The sequence below is a fragment of the Arachis hypogaea genome, chromosome 3 (genome assembly GCF_003086295.3).
Source record: "Arachis hypogaea cultivar Tifrunner chromosome 3, arahy.Tifrunner.gnm2.J5K5, whole genome shotgun sequence".
Lineage (NCBI taxonomy): Eukaryota > Viridiplantae > Streptophyta > Magnoliopsida > Fabales > Fabaceae > Arachis > Arachis hypogaea.
The window spans coordinates 87,155,644-87,176,472 of NC_092038.1; the positions used below are offsets into that span (position 1 = coordinate 87,155,644).

Consider the following 20,829-nt stretch of genomic DNA (forward strand, 5'->3'; position numbering starts at 1 on the left):
ACTTTAAAGCTTTCGATCTTCATCCAATTGGATAGTTATCTTGGAAAAGAAGCTATTCAAACTTGGATCTCTTCGGAACTTTGAAAGAGGAATGAAGAGATCAGCTAGAAATGCTTTCTCATGCTGGACCAAATTGGGTGTGGATGGGTATGTGGCTATAACCCTCTCAACATTTGATTTGGCAAATTCATGTGGTATAATCAGTGACCATACTTCATCTCTTCTCATGAGCAATTGACCAAGGAATTGGCTATTGATCAATATTTGAGAGATTGAACCACAAGAAATTGTTGTTCAATCACTTAAGATTGCCAAGGAGATCAATGAGTGCATTGATTGAGGAAGAGATGAGAATGAAATTGATTCGGAGAATGCAACATCTCCTGAGCCCAATGAACTCCCCATTTCTGATCTTATCCATTCTCTTTAATTTCTGCAATTTACTTTTATGAGCAATTCCCCCACTCCCAATTACAATTCTGCAATTTACTTTCAGTCATTTACTTTCCCGCCATTTTATTTTCTGCAAGTATCAACTCTATTCATGGATTCGCTCAACTAGAACATTCCTCTAATTAAAGTTGCTTGATCAATCAATTCCTGTGGGATTCGACCTCACTCTATTGTGAGTTTTTACTTGACGACAAATTCGGTACACTTGCCGAATAGAGATTTGTTGAGAGACAAGTTTTCCCCCGATCAATTTATAAAGTAAAAGACTAAAGAAAGAGAAAAGATAAATCAGCACGTGTGATTAAGGGAAGGTCACGAGAGGGTGACAATAGTATGGTTATGGTGTCAAAGGATCAATGTTAATAAGCCATGGGCTTTGTTAGTGAATGATTGTGTAGGGATGCCCGTAAATATGGAACGGCTTCCAAGAGAAGGGGTCACATGCTTCAGCTAGAGAATCAGTACCTGTAAATACTTGCAGAGGTCATGTTCGACATACTTCAGCTGGAAAATCAGCGCCTACAAGAAGTAGAAACTTGTAGAGGTTATGTCGCTGGAATGCCTTAGCTGACTTGCGAGTCAGATTGTGTTGCGTGTGGGTCGAAACCGACAAATGAGCTCATTACTTGCTATAGGAGTAGACATGCATCATCCTTGCTGCGCATTTGCATTTTACTTGATAATGTGAAGTTGTTTGTGATTGTCTTCTTGCATTTGTGCATTCCTTAATGGTATTCTAAATTTTTATGACTGGCTATTTCTCTATGATTCTTGAATATTTGGCAGTGAATTAGTTAAACTGTGATAATACTAACTTAACTAACTACCCTCGACCCTCCTAAGAACCCCCAATTCTTACCCCTTCGTTCCTTCCCCATCAGATGGAGCGGGCGTCCTATTCTATGAGATGGACCATACCTATATATATAAGGATCCTGAGGAGTGTTCAGATGTGCTTAAGATTTCCTCTAATGACGACAGTTGATGCTTGTGAGCTGAGGATGTGACTTTTCGTAGTTTTTTTTGTTAGCCTAGTTTCTGTGTTTAGTCTCTCACTTTTGATTAGACTCATTGAGAGAGTAAGATGTATATAGTTGACTAGGCTAGTTTTTCGAGTGCCAGCTTAGGGGCTTCCTATATGGACCAGGGCTTGGAGTGTTTATTATATATATAGTAACAAGATGTGAAGGGAATAACTTATGACCTGTATGACAGTATATATACATATATGTAAGTAGTATGTATGATGTATATTATCTCTATCTCTGATGTTTGTGTTATTTTATCGTACTTATTTAATTATTAATTTTTTCAAAAAATCGATCTCACGCTAATATAATTACAGGCTTAGTAATAAATGTGTAGTTAATTTTTAGGAAAGAAAGTTAGTGGAGCTTGATTTTCAGTATGATCATGAAGTACTGAAAATTGGGTCGTTACACTTAGCAAATGATACCTCTCAGGTACATGACACAAAACGAAAATACAACCAATAGAAATTAGAAATTACTCTTGGCTTTTCTCTCAAGTGTTTCTCTCAGCCTTTTCTCTCAAAGGCTTTTATCAATGCCCCTCTCTATTGCCTTTTTCCATGTAATGAATACAAAGAAAAATATAACATTGAAATAGAAATACAACCAATAAATCATGAAGGAAATGATGATTCACAGCCTTTACACTATAAGTAGAACCAGGTTTAGCTTTTTCTAATGAAGCTCTCCATCTTGGCGGAAATATTTCATTGATCTAAAAACACTATCCAAAATGTTGAAATCTCACAGGGAAGCTCTTAATGAAACTTAGATTCTCGTTCTCTCTACTTGAGCTCAAATGAGAATCATTTTCCTTTATGTATTTTGCTTTGAGCCATGACTAGGGTTTCTTCAAACTCAACTTCTTGGTTCATGAACTAGCTGTAACCCCACTTTACTTTTCTTTCTTTCAGACCACAAAATTAGGGATTTGGAATATGATTCTGGGCTTAACCGAGAAGATGGTTGCAGCATCAAATTGCATGCTCGGTGAGATTCCCAAATCCACACTCTTGAAATTGTGCATTGGCCCCAAGAAACGATGTAAACTATTGATTCATAGCAGAGAAAATTCAGTCACCACTTTCTTCATCTTGCCTGAAATGGTGGTGCAGAAAGTATGAGAAAATGTTAAGCAATTAACTTGCATGTTAAAGAAAATAAATTATCTTTAACCTCTGATGTGCTGAACTTGCTTTTGCTTAACTTGATTTGACAATAGCTTCATTGATTTAACCTCTTATGTATTTTCAACGGTGGAGTTTCTACACACCATAGATTAAGGTGTGGAGCTCTGCTGTACCTCGAGTATTAATGCAATTACTATTGTTCTTCTATTCAATTCCACTTGTTCTTGTTCTAAGATATCACTTGTTCTTCAACTTGATGAATGTGATGATCCGTGACACTCATCATCATTCTCACCTATGAACGTGTGACTGACAACCACCTCCGTTCTACCTTCGATTGGGTGAATATCTCTTGGATTCCTGATACACGATGCATGGTTGATCGCCTGACAACCGAGTGCTCGCCTGACAACCGAGCCAGCCATTCCGTGGGATCAGAGTCTTCGTGGTATAGGCTAGAACTGATGGCGGCATTCAAGAGAATCCGGAAGGTCTAACCTTGTCTGTGGTATTCTGAGTAGGATTCAATGACTGAATGACTGTGACGTGCTTCAAACTCCTGAGGGTGGGGCGTTAGTGACAGACGCAAAAGAATCACTGGATTCTATTCCGGCCTGATTGAGAACCGACAGATGGATAGCCGTGCCGTGACAGGGTGCGTTGAACATTTCCACTGAGAGGATGGGAGGTAGCCACTGACAACGGTGAAACCCTTGCTTGAGCTTGCCATGGAAAGGAGGAAGAAGGATTGGATGAAGACAGTAGGAAAGCAGAGAGACGGAAGGGAAGGCATCTTCATACGCTTATCTGAAATTCCTACCAATGAATTACATAAGTATCTCTATCTTTACCTTTATGTTTTATGCGTTTATCACCATACCCCTTTGAGTTTGCCTGACTAAGATTTACAAGGTGACCATAGCTTGCTTCATACCAACAATCTCTGTGGGATCGACCCTTACTCGCGTAAGGTTTATTACTTGGACGACCCAGTACACTTGCTGGTTAGTTGTGCGAAGTTGTGTTTATGCCATGGTATTGAACACCAAGTTTTTGGTTTCATCACCGGGGATTATTTGAGTTGTGAAAAGTATTGATCACAATTTCGTGCACCAAGTTTTTGGCGCCGTTGCCGGGGATTGTTGAGTTTGGACAACTGACGGTTCATCTTGTTGCTTAGATTAGGTATTTTTTTTTTCGGAGTTCTTAAAGATGAATTCTAGAGTTTCATGATGATCTGTTGAAATCTGGCTGGCTGTGAAGCCATGTCTAATTCCATTGGACCGAGGTTTCAACTTATCATCACAAGAGCTTGTTGATTTCTATCAATCTTGCTTTTGGAGCAGTGATCTGCTAAGGCTTGGCTGGCCATTGGCCATGTCTAGTGTTTTGGACCGAAGCTTTCCTTGAAAGCTTGGCTGGCTATGAAGCCATGTCTAATTCCTGGACCGGAGTCTTAGACTAGCATTGCACTGATTCTTGGAATTCTCATTAAGAATTTTGATACCTTTTTCCACTTAATTTTCGAAAAACACAAAAAAATTACAAAATCATAAAATCCAAAAATATTTCTTGTTTGAGTCTAGTGTTTCATTTTAAGTTTGGTGTCAATTGCATGCATTCATTCATGTGTCTTAAGGATCTTCAAGTTATTCTTGATGATTTCTTACTCTGATCTTTGAATTCTCTTGACTTGAGTGTTTATGTGTCTCATGTGCATTCTCATTAGTGTCAGTAGTATACAAACTGCTAAGTTTGGTGTCTTGCATGCATTGTTATTTGATTTTAGTTGCATTTTGATTATTTCTTATTATTAAAAATCCAAAAATATTTTTAATTTATGTCTTCTCAAGTCAATAATACAGAGAATTGAAGATTCAGAACATTCAGCAGAGGAATTGCACAGAAAAAGCTGGGCGTTCAAAACGCCCAGTGAAGAAGGACAGACTGGCGTTTAAACGCCAGCCAGGGTACCTGGTTGGGCGTTTAACGCCCAAAAGGGTATAGTTTTGGGCGTTAAACGCCAGAATGTGCACCATTCTGGGCGTTTAACGCCAAGATGGCACAAGAGGGAAGATTCTGTTTTTCAATGCAATTTTTTTTCAGGTTTTCAAAGTTTTTCAAAATCAAATCTTTTTCAAATCATATCTTTTCAATCATATGTTTTCAAAATCAATTTCTTTCTATTTTTAAAAATACTTGCTATCAATTAATGATTTGATTCAATATTTCAAGTATGTTGCCTTTTCTGTTGAGAAAGGTTTAATGTTTGAATCATATCTTTTCTTGTTAGCCAAGTTTTTAATTTTCAAAATCAAATCTTTTTTAAAATGTTTTTCAAATCATATCTTCTCAATCACATCTTTTTAAAACTAATCATATCTTCTTAACCACATCTTTTTCAAAATAGCTTTCAATCAAATCTTTTTCTTCTAATTTCAAAATCTTTTTCAAAAAATCACTTCACTTCTTTCTCAATCATAATTTTCGAAAATCAATTAGTGTTTTTCAAAAATATTTTCAAAACCTTTCACTCAATTTTCGAAAATTACTTCCCTTCTTCTCACATCTTTCTATTTATGGACTAACACTATTCCTTAATGCAAAATTTGAACTCCATCTCCTTTGATAAGTTCGAATTTTCTACTTCTGTCTTCTACTTTTCTTTTCCTCTGACACCTAAAGGAATCTCTATACTGTGACATAGAGGATTCCACATTCTCTTGTTCCCTTCTCTTTCTTATGAGCAGGAGCAAGGACAAAAGCATTCTTGTTGAGGCTGATCCTGAACCTGAAAGGACTTTGAAGAGAAAGCTGAGAGAAGCTAAGGCACAACTCTCTGTAGAGGACCTAACCGAATTCTTCAAAGAAGAAGAACCTATGGCAGCCGAAAACAACAACAATGCCAACAATGCAAGGAAGGTGCTGGGTGACTTTACTGCACCTACTCCCAACTTTTATGGGAGAAGCATCTCTATCCCTGCCATTGGAGCAAACAACTTTGAGCTTAAGCCTCAATTAGTTTCTCTAATGCAACAGAATTGCAAGTTCCATGGACTTCCATTGGAAGATCCTCATCAGTTTTTAGCTGAATTCTTGCAAATCTGTGACACAGTCAAGACTAATAGGGTTGACCCTGAGGTCTACAGACTTATGCTATTCCCTTTTGCTGTAAGAGACAGAGCTAGGACGTGGTTGGACTCTCAACCTAAAGAAAGCCTGGACTCTTGGGAAAAGCTAGTCAATGCCTTCTTGGCAAAGTTCTTTCCACCTCAAAAATTGAGTAAGCTTAGAGTGGAAGTCCAAACCTTCAGACAGAAGGAAGGAGAATCCCTCTATGAAGCTTGGGAAAGATACAAACAATTAATCAGAAAGTGTCCCTCTGATATGCTTTCTGAATGGAGCATCATAGGTATTTTCTATGATGGTCTCTCTGAACTATCCAAGATGTCCTTGGATAGCTCTGCTGGAGGATCTCTTCATTTGAAGAAGACGCCTGCAGAAGCTCAAGAGCTGATTGAAATGGTTGCAAATAACCAATTCATGTACACTTCTGAAAGAAATCCTGTGAACAATGGGACTAGTCAGAAGAAAGGAGTTCTTGAGATTGACACTCTGAATGCCATATTGGCTCAGAACAAAATATTGACCCAACAAGTCAATATGATTTCTCAAAGTCTGTCTGGAATGCAAAATGCACCAAGCAGTACTAAAGAGGCTTCATCTGAGGAAGAAGCCTATGATCCTGAGAACCCTTCAATAGAAGAGGTGAATTACATGGGAGAACCCTATGGAAACACCTATAATCCTTCATGGAGAAATCATCCAAATCTCTCATGGAAGGATCAACAGAGACCTCAACAAGGTTTCAACAATAATAATGGTGGAAGAAACAGGTTTAGCAATAGCAAGCCTTTTCCATCATCTTCTCAGCAACAGACAGAGAGTTCTAAGCAGAATACCTCTGACTTAGCAACCATGGTCTCTGATCTAATCAAAACCACTCAAAGTTTCATGACTGAAACAAGGTCCTCCATTAGAAACTTGGAGGCACAAGTGGGTCAGCTGAGCAAGAAAATTACTGAACTCCCTCCTAGTACTCTTCCAAGCAATACAGAAGAAAATCCAAAAGGAGAGTGCAAGGCCATCAACATGGCCGAATTTTGGGAGGAAGAAGAGGCAGTGAACGCCACTGAGGAAGACCTCAATGGACGTCCACTGACCTCCAATGAGTTCCCCAATGAGGAACCATGGGAATCTGAGGCTCAAAATGAGACCATAGAGATTCCATTGGACTTACTTCTGCCATTCATGAGCTCTGATGAGTATTCTTCCTCTGAAGAGGATGAGTATGTCACTGAAGAGCAAGTTGCCAAATACCTTGGAGCAATCATGAAGCTGAATGACAGGTTATTTGGAAATGAGACTTGGGAGGATGAACCCCCTTTGCTCACCAAAGAACTGGATGACTTGTCTAGGCAGAAACTGCCTCAAAAGAGACAGGATCCTGGGAAATTTTCAATACCTTGTACCATAGGCACCATGACCTTCAAGAAGGCCTTGTGTGACTTAGGGTCAAGTGTAAACCTCATGCCTCTCTCTGTAATGGAGAAGCTAGGGATCTTTGAGGTGCAAGCTGCAAAAATCTCACTAGAGATGGCAGACAACTCAAGAAAACAAGCCCATGGACTTGTAGAGGATGTTTTGGTAAAAGTTGAAGACCATTACATCCCTACTGATTTCATAGTCCTAGAGACTGGGAAGTGCATGGATGAATCCATTATCCTTGGCAGACCCTTCCTAGCCACAGCAAGGGTTGTGATTGATGTTGACAGAGGAGAGTTGATCATTCAAGTGAATGAAGAATTCTTGGTGTTTAAGGCTCAAGGATATCCCTCTGTCATCATGGAGAGGAAGCATGAAGAGCTTCTCTCAAAACAGAGCCAAACAGAGCCCCCACAGTCAAACTCTAAGTTTGGTGTTGGGAGGCCACAACCAACTTCTAAGTTTGGTGTTGAACCCCCACATTCAAACTCTAAGTTTGGTGTTGGGAGGTTCCAACATAGCTCTGAGCATTTCTGAGGCTCCATGAGAGTCCTCTGTCAAGCTAATGACATTAAAGAAGCGCTTGTTGGGAGGCAACCCAATGTTTTATAATTAACTATTTTCTTTTATTTTATATTTTTTTTAGGTTGATGATCATGAGAAGTCACAAAATCAATGAAAAAAAAAAGCAAAAACAGAATGAAAAACAGGAAGAAAAATAGCACACCCTGGAGGACGCACCTACTGGCGTTTAAACGCCAGTAAGGTTAGCAGATGGGCATTTAACGCCCAGTCTGGCACCATTCTGGGTGTTTAACGCCAGAAAGGGGCACCAGACTGGCGTTAAACGCCAGAAAATGGCAAGAAGCTGGCGTTAAACGCCAGAAATGGGCACCAGCCCGGCGTTTAACGCCAGAATTGGCACAAAACGAGATTTTGCTTGCCATTTGGTGCAGGGATGACTTTTCCTTGACACCTCAGGATCTGTGGACCCCACAGGATCCCCACCTACCCCACCACTCTCTCTCTTCTTCACCCATTCAACCAATCACCTCAACACCTCTTCCCCAAAAGCCCTTCACCTATCAAATCCCATCTTTCTCTTCACCACTCACATCCATCCTTCATAAAACCCCACCTACTTCACCATTCAAATTCAAACCACTTTCTCACCCAAACCCACCCATACATGACCGAACCCTACCCTTCCCCCACTCCTATATAAACCCTCATTCACTCCTTCATTTTCACACAACATACACACCACTTCTCCCCGTCTTGGCCGACAACAAAAGCCATTCCTCTCTCCTTCATTTCTTCTTCTTCTACTCTCTTATTTCTTAATTTGCTCGAGGACGAGCAAACCTTTTAAGTTTGGTGTGGTAAAAGCATTGCTTTTTGTTTTTCCATAACCATTTATGGCATCCAAGGCCGGAGAAACCTCTAGAAAGAGGAAAGGGAAGGCAAAAGCTTCCACCTCCGAGTCATGGGAGATGGAGAGATTCATCTCAAGGGTGCATCAAGACCACTTCTATGAAGTTGTGGCCTTGAAGAAGGTGATCCCCGAGGTCCCTTTTTCACTCAAAAAGAGTGAATATCCGGAGATCCGACATGAGATCCGAAGAAGAGGTTGGGAAGTCCTTACCAACCCTATTCAACAAGTCAGAATCTTGATGGTTCAAGAGTTCTATGCCAATGCATGGATCACCAAGAACCATGATCAAAGTGTGAACCCGGATCCAAAGAATTATCTTACTATGGTTCGGGGGAAATACTTGGATTTTAGTCCGGAAAGTGTAAGGTTGGCATTCAATTTGCCCATGATGCAAGGAGATGAACATCCTTACACTAGAAGGGTCAACTTTGATCAAAGGTTGGACCAAGTCCTCACAGTCATATGTGAAGAGGGCGCCCAATGGAAGAGAGATTCAAGAGGGAAGCCGGTTCAATTGAGAAGGCATGACCTCAAACCCGTGGCTAGAGGATGGTTGGAGTTTATCCAACGCTCAATCATCCCCACTAGCAACCGGTCCGAAGTTACTATAGACCGGGCTATCATGATTCATAGCATCATGATTGGAGAAGAAATAGAAGTTCATGAGGTTATATCTCAAGAACTTTATAAGGTGGCGGACAAGTCTTCTACCTTGGCAAGGTTAGCCTTCCCTCATCTCATTTGTCACCTCTGTTATTCGGTTGGAGTTGACATAGAGGGAGACATCCCTATTGATGAGGACAAGCCCATCACTAAGAAGAGGATGGAGCACACAAGAGACCCCACTCATCATGAGATCCCTGAGATACCTCAAGGGATGCACTTTCCTCCACAAAACTATTGGGAGCAACTAAACACCTCCCTAGGAGAATTGAGTTCCAACATGGGACAACTAAGGGTGGAGCATCAAGAACACTTCATCATCCTCCATGAAATTAGAGAAGATCAAAGAATCATGAGAGAGGAGCAACAAAGACAAGGAAGAGACATTGAGGAGCTCAAGCACTCCATAGGATCTTCAAGAGGAAGAAAGAGCCGCCATCACTAAGGTGGACCCGTTCTTTAATTTCCTTGTTCTTTATTTTCCTGTTTTTCGAATTTTAGTGCTTATGTTTGTCTATGTTTGTGTCTTGTGATCATTAGTGTCTTAGTGTCTATGCCTTAAAGTTATGAATGTCCTATGAATCCATCACCTTTCTTAAATGAAAAATGTTCTTAATTGAAAAAGAAAGAATTGCATGAATTTTGAATTTTATAACAGTTTGATTATTTTGATGTGGTGGCAATACTTATGTTCTCTAAATATATGCTTAAACAGTGCATATGTCTTTTGAATTTGTGGTTCATGAATGTTGGCTCTTGAAAGAATGATGAAAAAGGAGACATGTTACTGAGGATCTGAAAAATCATAAAAATGATTCTTGAAGCAAGAAAAAGCAATGAAAAAAAAATTCGAAAAAAAAGAAAGAAAAAGAAAGAAATAAAGTTGTGATCCAAGGCAAAAAGAGTGTGCTTAAGAACCCTGGACACCTCTAATTGGGGACTCTAGCAAAGCTGAGTCACAATCTGAAAAGGTTCACCCAATTATGTGTCTGTGGCATGTATGTATCCGGTGGTAATACTGGAAGACAGAGTGCTTTGGGCCACAGCCAAGACTCAATAAGTAGCTATGTTCAAGAATCATCATACTTAACTAGGAGAATCAATGACACTATCTGGATTCTGAGTTCCTAAAGAAGCCAATCATTCTGAATTTCAAAGGATAGAGTGAGATGCCAAAACTGTTCAGAGGCAAAAAGCTAAAAGCCCCGCTCATCTAATTAATACTGATCTTCATGGATGTTTTTGGAATTCATTGCATATTCTCTTCTTTTTATCTCATTTGATTTTCAGTTGCTTGAGGACAAGCAACAATTTAAGTTTGGTGTTGTGATGAGCGGATAATTTGTACGCTTTTTGGCATTGTTTTTAGTATGTTTTTAGTATGATCTAGTTAGTTTTTAGTATATTTTTATTATTTTTTAGTTAAAATTCACTTTTCTGGACTTTACTATGAGTTTGTGTGTTTTTCTGTGATTTCAGGTATTTTCTGGCTGAAATTGAGGGACCTGAGCAAAAATCTGATTCAGAGACCAAAAAGGACTGCAGATGCTGTTGGATTCTGACCTCCCTGCACTCGAAGCGGATTTTATGGAGCTACAGACTCCCAATTGGCGCGCTCTCAACGGCGTTGGAAAGTAGACATCCTGGGCTTTCCAGCAATATATGATAGTCCATACTTTGCCCAAGATTTGATAGCCCAAACCGGCGTTCAAAGTCACCCTCAGGAATTCCAGCGTTAAACGCCGGAACTGGCACCAAAATGGGAGTTAAACGCCCAAACTGGCACTAAAGCTGGCGTTTAACTCCAGAAGGAGTCTCTACACGAAAATGCTTCATTGCTCAGCCCAAGCACACACCAAGTGGGCCCGAAAGTGGATTTTTATGTCATTTACTCATCTCTGTACACCCTAGGCTACTAGTTCTCTATATATAGGACCTTTTACTATTGTATTAAAGATCTTCGGATCTTTGGAATCTTTTGTTCTTTAGATCTTTTGATCATTGGGAGGCTGGCCTCACGGCCATGCCTAGACCTTGTTCTTATGTATTTTCAACGGTGGAGTTTCTACACACCATAGATTAAGGTGTGGAGCTCTGCTGTACCTCGAGTATTAATGCAATTACTATTGTTCTTCTATTCAATTCCACTTGTTCTTGTTCTAAGATATCACTTGTTCTTCAACTTGATGAATGTGATGATCTGATCATCATTCTCACCTATGAACGTGTGACTGACAACCACCTCCGTTCTACCTTCGATTGGGTGAATATCTCTTGGATTCCTGATACACGATGCATGGTTGATCGCCTGACAACCGAGTGCTCGCCTGACAACCGAGCCAGCCATTCCGTGAGATCAGAGTCTTCGTGGTATAGGCTAGAACTGATGGCGGCATTCAAGAGAATCCGGAAGGTCTAACCTTGTCTGTGGTATTCTGAGTAGGATTCAATGACTGAATGACTGTGACGTGCTTCAAACTCCTGAGGGCGGGGCGTTAGTGACAGACGCAAAAGAATCACTGGATTCTATTCCGGCCTGATTGAGAACCGACAGATGGATAGCCGTGCCGTGACAGGGTGCGTTGAACATTTCCACTGAGAGGATGGGAGGTAGCCACTGACAACGGTGAAACCCTTGCTTGAGCTTGCCATGGAAAGGAGTAAGAAGGATTGGATGAAGACAGTAGGAAAGCAGAGAGACGGAAGGGAAGGCATCTTCATACGCTTATCTGAAATTCCTACCAATGAATTACATAAGTATCTCTATCTTTACCTTTATGTTTTATGCGTTTATCACCATACCCCTTTGAGTTTGCCTGACTAAGATTTACAAGGTGACCATAGCTTGCTTCATACCAACAATCTCTGTGGGATCGACCCTTACTCGCGTAAGGTTTATTACTTGGACGACCCAGTACACTTGCTGGTTAGTTGTGCGAAGTTGTGTTTATGCCATGGTATTGAACACCAAGTTTTTGGTTTCATCACCGGGGATTATTTGAGTTGTGAAAAGTATTGATCACAATTTCGTGCACCAGCCTCTATGACAATTTGGCCGAGTTCTTTAGGAAGAGGTGGGTGACGAGCCAACCTTACAAGAGGTCGATCATTTTGTCATCGTGCAGCCTGGGCCATATAGCTCGGTCCAGGGTATGAACAGTGCCCCTGTTTGAGCTTCGATCTTTCCTTTGAGGTCATGTTTTTAAACTTCGACCTCTTTGAGGAAGAACGTGTTGAAGCATTGCGTCCGAACTACTGCGTTCTTTAATGCCTTTCAAAATACAATGCATTTTTTTTACTTTAAACGTGGCGTCATTCCCTAGCACTTCAGTTTCTAGTTCTTTTAAAGCCTTTTAATTCCTTTTTCCGTTTCATTCCCTTGCTTAATTTGAATTTAGAGAAGTTTTGTTCTTTCCTTTTGTTTGAAATAAAAAAGGGGATTTTCTTTCTTTTTCGTTTCTTTGCTTTTGTCTGTTTCATTTGCTTAGGGAAAGAAGCATCCTTTCGTTCATCTTCTAATTGCCGCAGCACTCCAAGATTGTTTCTTTCTTGGATTTCTGGAGTTTTCATGTCTTAGTGGAGATTGTTCGTGACTTGCTGCTTGCTCATTCGTCTTCTTTTGCAGGTTGGTGCTTTGCTTCATGCCTTTTCTTGTTTTACATGTTTTATTTGTCATCCTTCTTTGCGCTTTACTCTTGCATGTTTTCTTTTTGTACAAAGTTTTGATCTTTGCTGAGCTTCTTTTTGAAAAAGATTGAAGCTTTCTGGTGATTTTTGTATTATTCCTTTGTTTTCTTCAAAGTTGCGATCTTTCTATTTCTGTTACTTCGGAAATGTAGGCGCTTAGGTTTTTGTCACTACCTCCCGACGTTTACTCTTGTTTGAGAGGTCTAGGGTTTTGGTTTTTGCGACATTTCATTTTCTGTGTTTTGTACTGGTGCCTCCAAAGGGCACTAATGAGCAGATAATTTATATGCTTTTTGGCATTATTTTTAGGTAGTTTGTAGTAAGTTTTAGTTACTTTGTAGTATATTTTTATTAGTTTTTATGCAAAAATTACATTTTTGGACTTTACTATGAGTTTGTGTATTTTTCTATGATTTCAGGTACTTTCTGGCTGAAATTGAGGGACCTGAGCAAAAATCGGATTCAGAGGCTGAGAAAGGACTGCAGATGCTGTTGGATTCTGACCCTCCTGCACTCGAAGTAAATTTTCTGGAGCTAAAGAACCCCAATTGGCGCGCTCTCAATTGCATTGGAAATTAGACATCTTGGGCTTTCCAGAAATGTATAATAGTTGATACTTTGCCCGAGATTTGATGGCCCAAACTGGCGTCTAAACACCCACCAAAGACCCTTTTCTGGCGTAAAAAGCCAAAACTGGCACCAAAGCTGGAGTTAAACACCCAAACTGGCACCCAAGCTAGTGTTTAACTCCAAGGATGGGCTATGCACGTGAAAGCTTCAAAGCTCAGCCCAAGCACACACCAAGTGCGTCCTGAAAGTGGATTTCTTCACTATCTACTCATTTTCTCTAACCCTAGGTTACTAGTTTAGTATAAATAGCACTTTTTGACTATTGTATTTCATCTTTGGATGACTTTTCGATTCTTTGATCAGGTCTTCTTCCCCTGTTTTTGAATTCTTATGCCATTTGGGAGGTTGGCCATTCGGCCATGCCTAGACCTTTTGCTCTTATATATTTTCAACGGTGGAGTTTTTACACCTCATAGAATAAGGTAAGGAGCTCTGCTGTTCCTCATGAATTAATGCAAGTACTATTGTTTTTCCTTAAATTCATGCCTACTTCTTCTCCAAGATATACTCTTGTACTTAATTCAGTTAAGTGAGACTGAAGGGGTGACCCGTGACAATCACCCACTATCTTCAGTACTCGCTTAGCCAAATCCTCGTGCCTGACAACCACAAGCGGTCTACATGATGTTCAACGTAGTCATTGGACACCAGCTGGAGTATATTCTCTTGGGTCTCTGATCCATGCATTTGACTAGCATCTCCTGATAACAGAGCATTCAAATCAGTGAGATTAGAACCTTCGTGGTATAGGCTAGAAACAATTGGCAGCATTCCTAAGATCCGAAAAGTCTAAACCTTGTCTGTGGTATTCTGAGTAGGATCTGGGAGGGGATGACTGTGACGAGCTTCAAACTCGTGACTGTTGGGCACAGTGACAGTGCGCAAAAGGATCAATGGATCTTATTCTGACACAAGTGAGAACCGACAGATGATTAGCCCTGCAGTGGGAACCGTAGCCGAACCATCTTCACTGAGAAGACAGATGATAGCCATTGACAACGGTGATCCACCAACTTACAGCTTACCATGGAAGGGAGTGCGCATGATTGGATTGAAGCAATAGGGAAGCAGAGGTTCAAAAGCAACAAAGCATCTCCAAACGCTTATCTGAAATTTCCACCAAGGAATTACATAAGTATCTCTATTTTATTTTATGTTTTATTTATCCGTTAATTATCAAAATCTCATAACCATTTGAATCCTCCTGACTGAGATTTAAAAGATGATCATAGCTTGCTTTAAGCCGAGAATCTCCGTGGGATCGACCCTTAGTCATGTAAGGTATTACTTGGACGACCTAGTGCACTTTCTGGTTAGTTGTGCAGAGTTGTGAAAAGTGTGATCACAACTTCGTGCACCATGTTTTTGGTGCCGTTGCCGAGGATTGTTCGAGTTTGGACAATTGACGGTTCATCTTGTTGCTTAGATTGGGTAATTTTATTTTATGTTTAAGCTTTTTATTTTTATTTTCGAAAAATATAAAAAAATTTTAAAATCATAAAAACCAAAAAATTTTGTGTTTCTTGTTTGGGTCTAGTGTCAAATTCTAAGTTTGGTGTCAATTGCATGTTTTCAAATTTTCTCAAATTTTCGAAAAAAAATATTCATGCATTGTGTTCTTCATTGATCTTCAAGTTGTTCTTGATGATTTTCCTTGTTCTGATCTTTAAATTCTCCTATTTTTGTCTTTTCCTATTTTTCATATGCATTTTCAAATCTATAGTGTCTAAACACAAAAAATTTCTAAGTTTGGTGTCTTGCATATCTTTCTTAAAAAATTTCAAAAATATGTCCTTGATTTTCATCATGATCTTCAAAGTGTTCTTGGTGTTCATCTTGACATTCAAAGAGTTCTTGCATGCATTACTTATTCTGATATTAATTTTTCATGTTTTGTGTCATTTTGTTGATTTTCTCTCTCTTCATTAAAAATTCAAAAAATAAAGAAAAAAATAATAAAAAATATCTCTTTTCAAGTAAATAATACAAAGAAATGAAGACTCAGAACATATAGCAGAGGAATCACAGAGAAAAAGCTGGGCGTTTAGAAAAATGCCCAGTAAGGAAGGAATTTTGGCATTAAACGCCAGCCAAGGTATCTGGCTGGGCGTTAAACGCCCAAAGAGGTAGCATTCTGGGCGTTAAACGCCATAATGGATAGCATCTTGGGGGTTTAACGCCAGGATGACACAGGGGAGGTAATTTCGTTTCAAATTCAAATTTTTTCAATTTTTCATGTTTTAATTCATAATTCTAAAATCTTATCTTTCCTCATTTTCAAAAATCCTTGCTAACAATTAATGTTTTGATTAAAAAATTTCAAGTTTGTTACTTTCTTCTTAAGAAAGGTTAAATCTTTAAATTTTAGAAACATATCTTTTAATTTCTTTTTAGTCAAGTCATCAATTTTAAAAATCAAATCTCTTTCAATCATATATTTTCAACCATATTTTTTTTAAATCATATCTTTTTCAATCAAATCTTTTTCAATCATATATTTTTAAATTTTGATTTCAAAATCTTTTCTCTAAATTCTTATCTTTTCAAAATTATTTTCAAATCTTTTTCAACTAATTACTATTTCTTATCATTTTCAAAACCACCTAACCACTTTTCCACTTCCAATTTTTGAAAATCACTAACCCCTTTTTCAAAAATCTTTTTAATTAAATAATTTTTTTAAATTCTAATTTTATGTTATTTCGTTTAAAATTTTCGAAAACTCTTTCTCTCTCATCTCTTTCTATTTATTTTATTTAATTGCTAACATTCTTTCTCCACTCATCTAAAAAATTTTCGAACTCACCTCCTCTCTCTTCTCATTCTTCTACTCCTTTTCCTCTGACACATCAAAGAATCTCTATACTGTGACATAGAGGATTCCACTACTCCCTTTTGTTCTCTTCTTTTTTATATGAGTAGAAATAGGGATAAAAAAATTCTTGTTGAAGCTGATCCTGAACCTGAAAGGACTCTGAAGAAGAAGCTAAGAGAAGCTAAAGCACAATACTTCGGAGAGGACCTTACAGAGAATTTTGAAAAGGAAGCAGACATCGCAGCCGAACCTAACAACAATGCCAGAGATGCAAGGAAGATGCTTGGTGACTATACTGTACCAAATTCTAACTTCTATAGAAGAAGCATCTCAATTCCTGCTATTGGAGCAAACAAATTTGAGCTTAAGCCTCAATTAGTTTCTCTAATGCAGCATAATTGCAAGTTTCATGGACTTCTATCGGAAGATCCTCATCAATTCTTAGCTGAAATCTTGCAAATCTGTGATATTGTTAAGACCAATGGGGTTGATCCCGAGGTCTACAGACTCATGCTTTTCCCCTTTGCTGTAAGAGACATAGCTAGGATATGGTTCGACTCACAACCTAGAGAAAGCCTAAACTCTTGGGACAAGTTGGTCAATGCTTTCTTGAGCAAATTCTTTCCACCTCAAAAGATGAGCAAGCTTATAGTGGAAGTCCAAACCTTCAAACAGAAGGAAGGTGAATCCCTCTATAAAGCTTGGGAAAGATACAAGCAATTAACCAAAAGGTGTCCTTCTGACATGCTTCCAGAATGGAGCATTATATGCATATTCTATGATGGTCTGTCTGAATTGTCTAAGATGTCATTGGACCATTCTGCTAGTGGATCCCTTCATCTGAAAACCCTGCAGAAGCCTAGGAACTCATTGAGATGGTTGCAAATAACCAGTTCATGTACACTTCTGAAAGAAATCCTGTGAATAATGGGATGACTCAGATGAAAGGAATTGTTGAGATTGATACTCTGAATGCCATATTGGCTCAGAACAAAATATTGACTCAACAAGTCAATATAATTTCTCATAATCTGACTGGATTGCAAGCTGCATCCGGCAGTGCTAAGGAAGCCTCCTCTGAAGGAGAAGCTTATGACCCTAAGAATCCTGCAATGGAAGAGGTGAATTATATGGGAGAATCCTATAGAAACACCTATAATCCTTCATGGAGGAATCATCCAAATTTCACATGGAAGGATCAACAGAAGCCTTAACAAGGCTTCAACAACAATAATAGTGGAAGAAATAGGTTTGGCAATAGCAAATCTTTTCCATCATCTTCTCAGCAACAGACAGGAATGCTAAGCAGAGCCTCTCTGACTTAGCAAACATAGTCTCTGATCTATCTAAGACCACTCTCAGTTTCATGAATGAAATAAGGTCTTCCATTAGAAATTTGGAGGCACAAGTGGGTCAGCTGAGTAAAAGAGTTATTGAAACCCCTCCTAGTACTTTCCCAAGCAATATAGAAGAGAATCTCAAAAGAGAGTGCAAGGCCATAACCATATCCAAAGTGGCCGAACCTGGAGAGAGTGAAAAGGCAGTGATTTCTAGTGAGAAAGACCCTGCTGGATGTCCAATGACCAATAAGGAGTTTCCTAATGAGGAACCAAAGGAATCTGAGGCTCATACAGAGACCATAGAGATTCCACTGAACTTACAATTGTCATTCATGAGCTCTAATGAATATTCTTCCTCTGAAGAGGACGAAGACACTGTTGAAGAGCAAGTTGCTCAATAAATAGGAGCAATCATGAAGCTGAATGCCAAGTTATTTGGTAATGAGACTTGGGAGGATGAACTTCCATTGCTCATCAATGAACTAAATACATGGATTCAGCAGACATTGCCTCAAAAGAAACCGGACCTCGGAAAAGTTCTTAATACCTTGCACCATAGGCACCACAAACTTTGAAAAGGCTCTGTGTGACTTAGGGTCAGGTATCAACCTCATGCCACTCTCTGTAATGGAGAAACTAGGGATCTTTGAGGTACAAGCTGTAAGAGTCTCACTAGAGATGGCAGAGAAATCAATGAAATAGGGTTATGGACTTGTAGAGGATGTCTTAGTGAAGGTTGAAGGTCTTTACGTCCCTGCTGACTTCATAATCCTAGACACTAGGAAGGATGAGAGTGAATCCATTATCCTTGGAAGACCCTTCCTAGCCACAGCGAGGGCTATGATTGATGTAGACAGAGGAGAGTTAGTCCTTCAATTGAATGAGGACTACCTTGTGTTTAAGACTCAAGGATTTTCTTCTGTAAACATGGAGAAGAAGCATGAAAAGCTTCTCTCAATGTAGAGTCAAGCATAGCCCCCATATTCAAGCTCTAAGTTTGGTGTTGGGAGGCCACAAATGCTCTGAGCATCTGTGAAGCTCTGTAAGAGCTCACTGTCAAGCTATTGATATTAAAGAAGCGCTTATTGGGAGGCAACCCAATTTTATTTATCTATATTAATTACCTTTTCATTTTATTTTAGATTGTTATTATATATTTTCTTTAGTTTAATGATCATGTGGAGTCACAAAAACAGCTGTAGAATTAAAGCGGAATAAAAAATAGCATCAAAAATAGAACACCCTTGAGGACGAGCTTACTGGCATTTAAACGCTCGTAAGGATAGGAAAATGGGCGTTTAACACCCAGTCTGGCAGCATTCTGGGCGTTAAATGCCAGAAATGGGTGTCTGGTATCTGGCTGGCATTAAGTGCCAGTAAGGGTAGCAGAATGGGCATTTAACGTCCAGTCAGGCAGCATTCTGGGCGTTAAACGCCAGAATTGGCAGCCAGACTGGCGTTTACCGCCAGAAAGGGTCATCAGCCTGGCGTTTAACGCTAGAAATGCCACACATAGGGTGTTTAATCTGAAAAATCAGTGAAATTGATTCTTGAAGCAAGAAAAATCAGTGAAAAATACAAAGCTTGCGAAAAAAAAAAGAGAAAAAGCAAGCAGAAAATGCTAATAGCTCTTTAAACCAAAAGGCAAGAGTAAAAAGCCAGTAACCCTTTAAACTAAAGGCAAGGGTAAAGAGGATCAAAGGCTTTGAGCATCAGTGGATAGGAGGACCCAATGGAATAAAATCCTGGCCTAAGCGGCTAAATCAAGTTGTCTCTAACCATGTGCTTGTGTCATGAAGGTCTAAGTGAAAAGCTTGAGGCTGAGTGGTTAAAGTTGTGATCCAAAAAAAAAAGAGTGTGCTTAAGAACTCTAGGCACCTCTAACTAGGGACTCTAGCAAAGCTGAGTCACAATCTGAAAAGGTTCACCCAGTTATGTGTTTGTGGCATTTATGTATCCGGTGGTAATACTGGAAAAACAAAATGCTTAGCGTCACGGCTAAGACTCATAAGTAGCTGTGTTCAAGAATCAACATACTAAACTAGGAGAATCAATAACACTATCTTAATTCTGAGTTCCTATAGATGCCAATCATTCTAAATTTCAAAGGATAAAGTGAGATGCCAAAACTGTTCAGAAGCAAAAAGCTACTAGTCCCGCTCATTTAATTGGAACTAAGCTTTAATGATGTTTTGAGATTTATTGCATATTCTCTTCTTTTTATCCTATTTTATTTTTAGTTGCATGGGGACAAGCAACAATTTAAGTTTGGTGTTGTGATGAGCGGATAATTTATACGCTTTTTGGCATTGTTTATAGGTAGTTTTTAGTAAGTTTTGGTTACTTTTTAGTATATTTTTATTAGTTTTTATGCAAAAATCACATTTCTGGACTTTACTATGAGTTTCTATAATTTCAGGTATTTTCTGGCAGAAATTGAGGGACTTGAGCAAAAATCTGATTCAGAGGCTGAGAAAGGACTGCAGATGATGTTGGATTCTGACCCTCCTGCACTCTCCTGCACTTGAAGTGGATTTTATGGAGCTAAAGAAGCCCAATTGGAACGCTCTTAATTGAGTTGGAAAGTAGACATTTTGGGCTTTCCAGAAATGTATAATAGTTCATACTTTGCCCGAGATTTGATGGCCCAAACTGGCGTCCAAACGCCCACCAAAGACCCTTTTTGGCGTAAAACACCAGAACTGGCACCAAAGCAGGAGTTAAACACCCAAACTGGCACCCAAGCTAGTGTTTAACTCCAAGGATGGCCTATGCACGTGAAATCTTCAAAGCGTAGCCCAAGCACACACCAAGTGGGCCCCAGAAGTGGATTTCTGCACTATCTACTCATTTTCTGTAACCCTAGGTTACTAGTTTAGTATAAATAGCCCCTTTTGACTATTGTATTTCATCTTTGGATGACTTTTCGATCCATTGATCAGGTATTCTTTCCCTGTTTTCGAATTCTTATGCCATTTGGGAGGTTGGCCATTCGGCCATGCCTAGACCTTTTTCTCTTATGTATTATCAACGGTGGAGTTTCTACACCTCATAGATTAAGGTGAGGAGCTCTACTGTTCCTCATGAATTAATGCAAGTA

The 20,829-nt window shown here is 39.3% G+C and overlaps 1 non-coding gene across 1 annotated transcript; it reads right to left on the minus strand.

Annotated features, from left to right (window-relative positions):
- Window positions 1-5,899: 5,899 nt before the first annotated feature.
- Window positions 5,900-6,007, minus strand: LOC112793131 (small nucleolar RNA R71). Its single transcript, XR_003197840.1, has one exon. It is a non-coding gene; the product is annotated as a small nucleolar RNA R71 (small nucleolar RNA).
- Window positions 6,008-20,829: the final 14,822 nt, after the last annotated feature.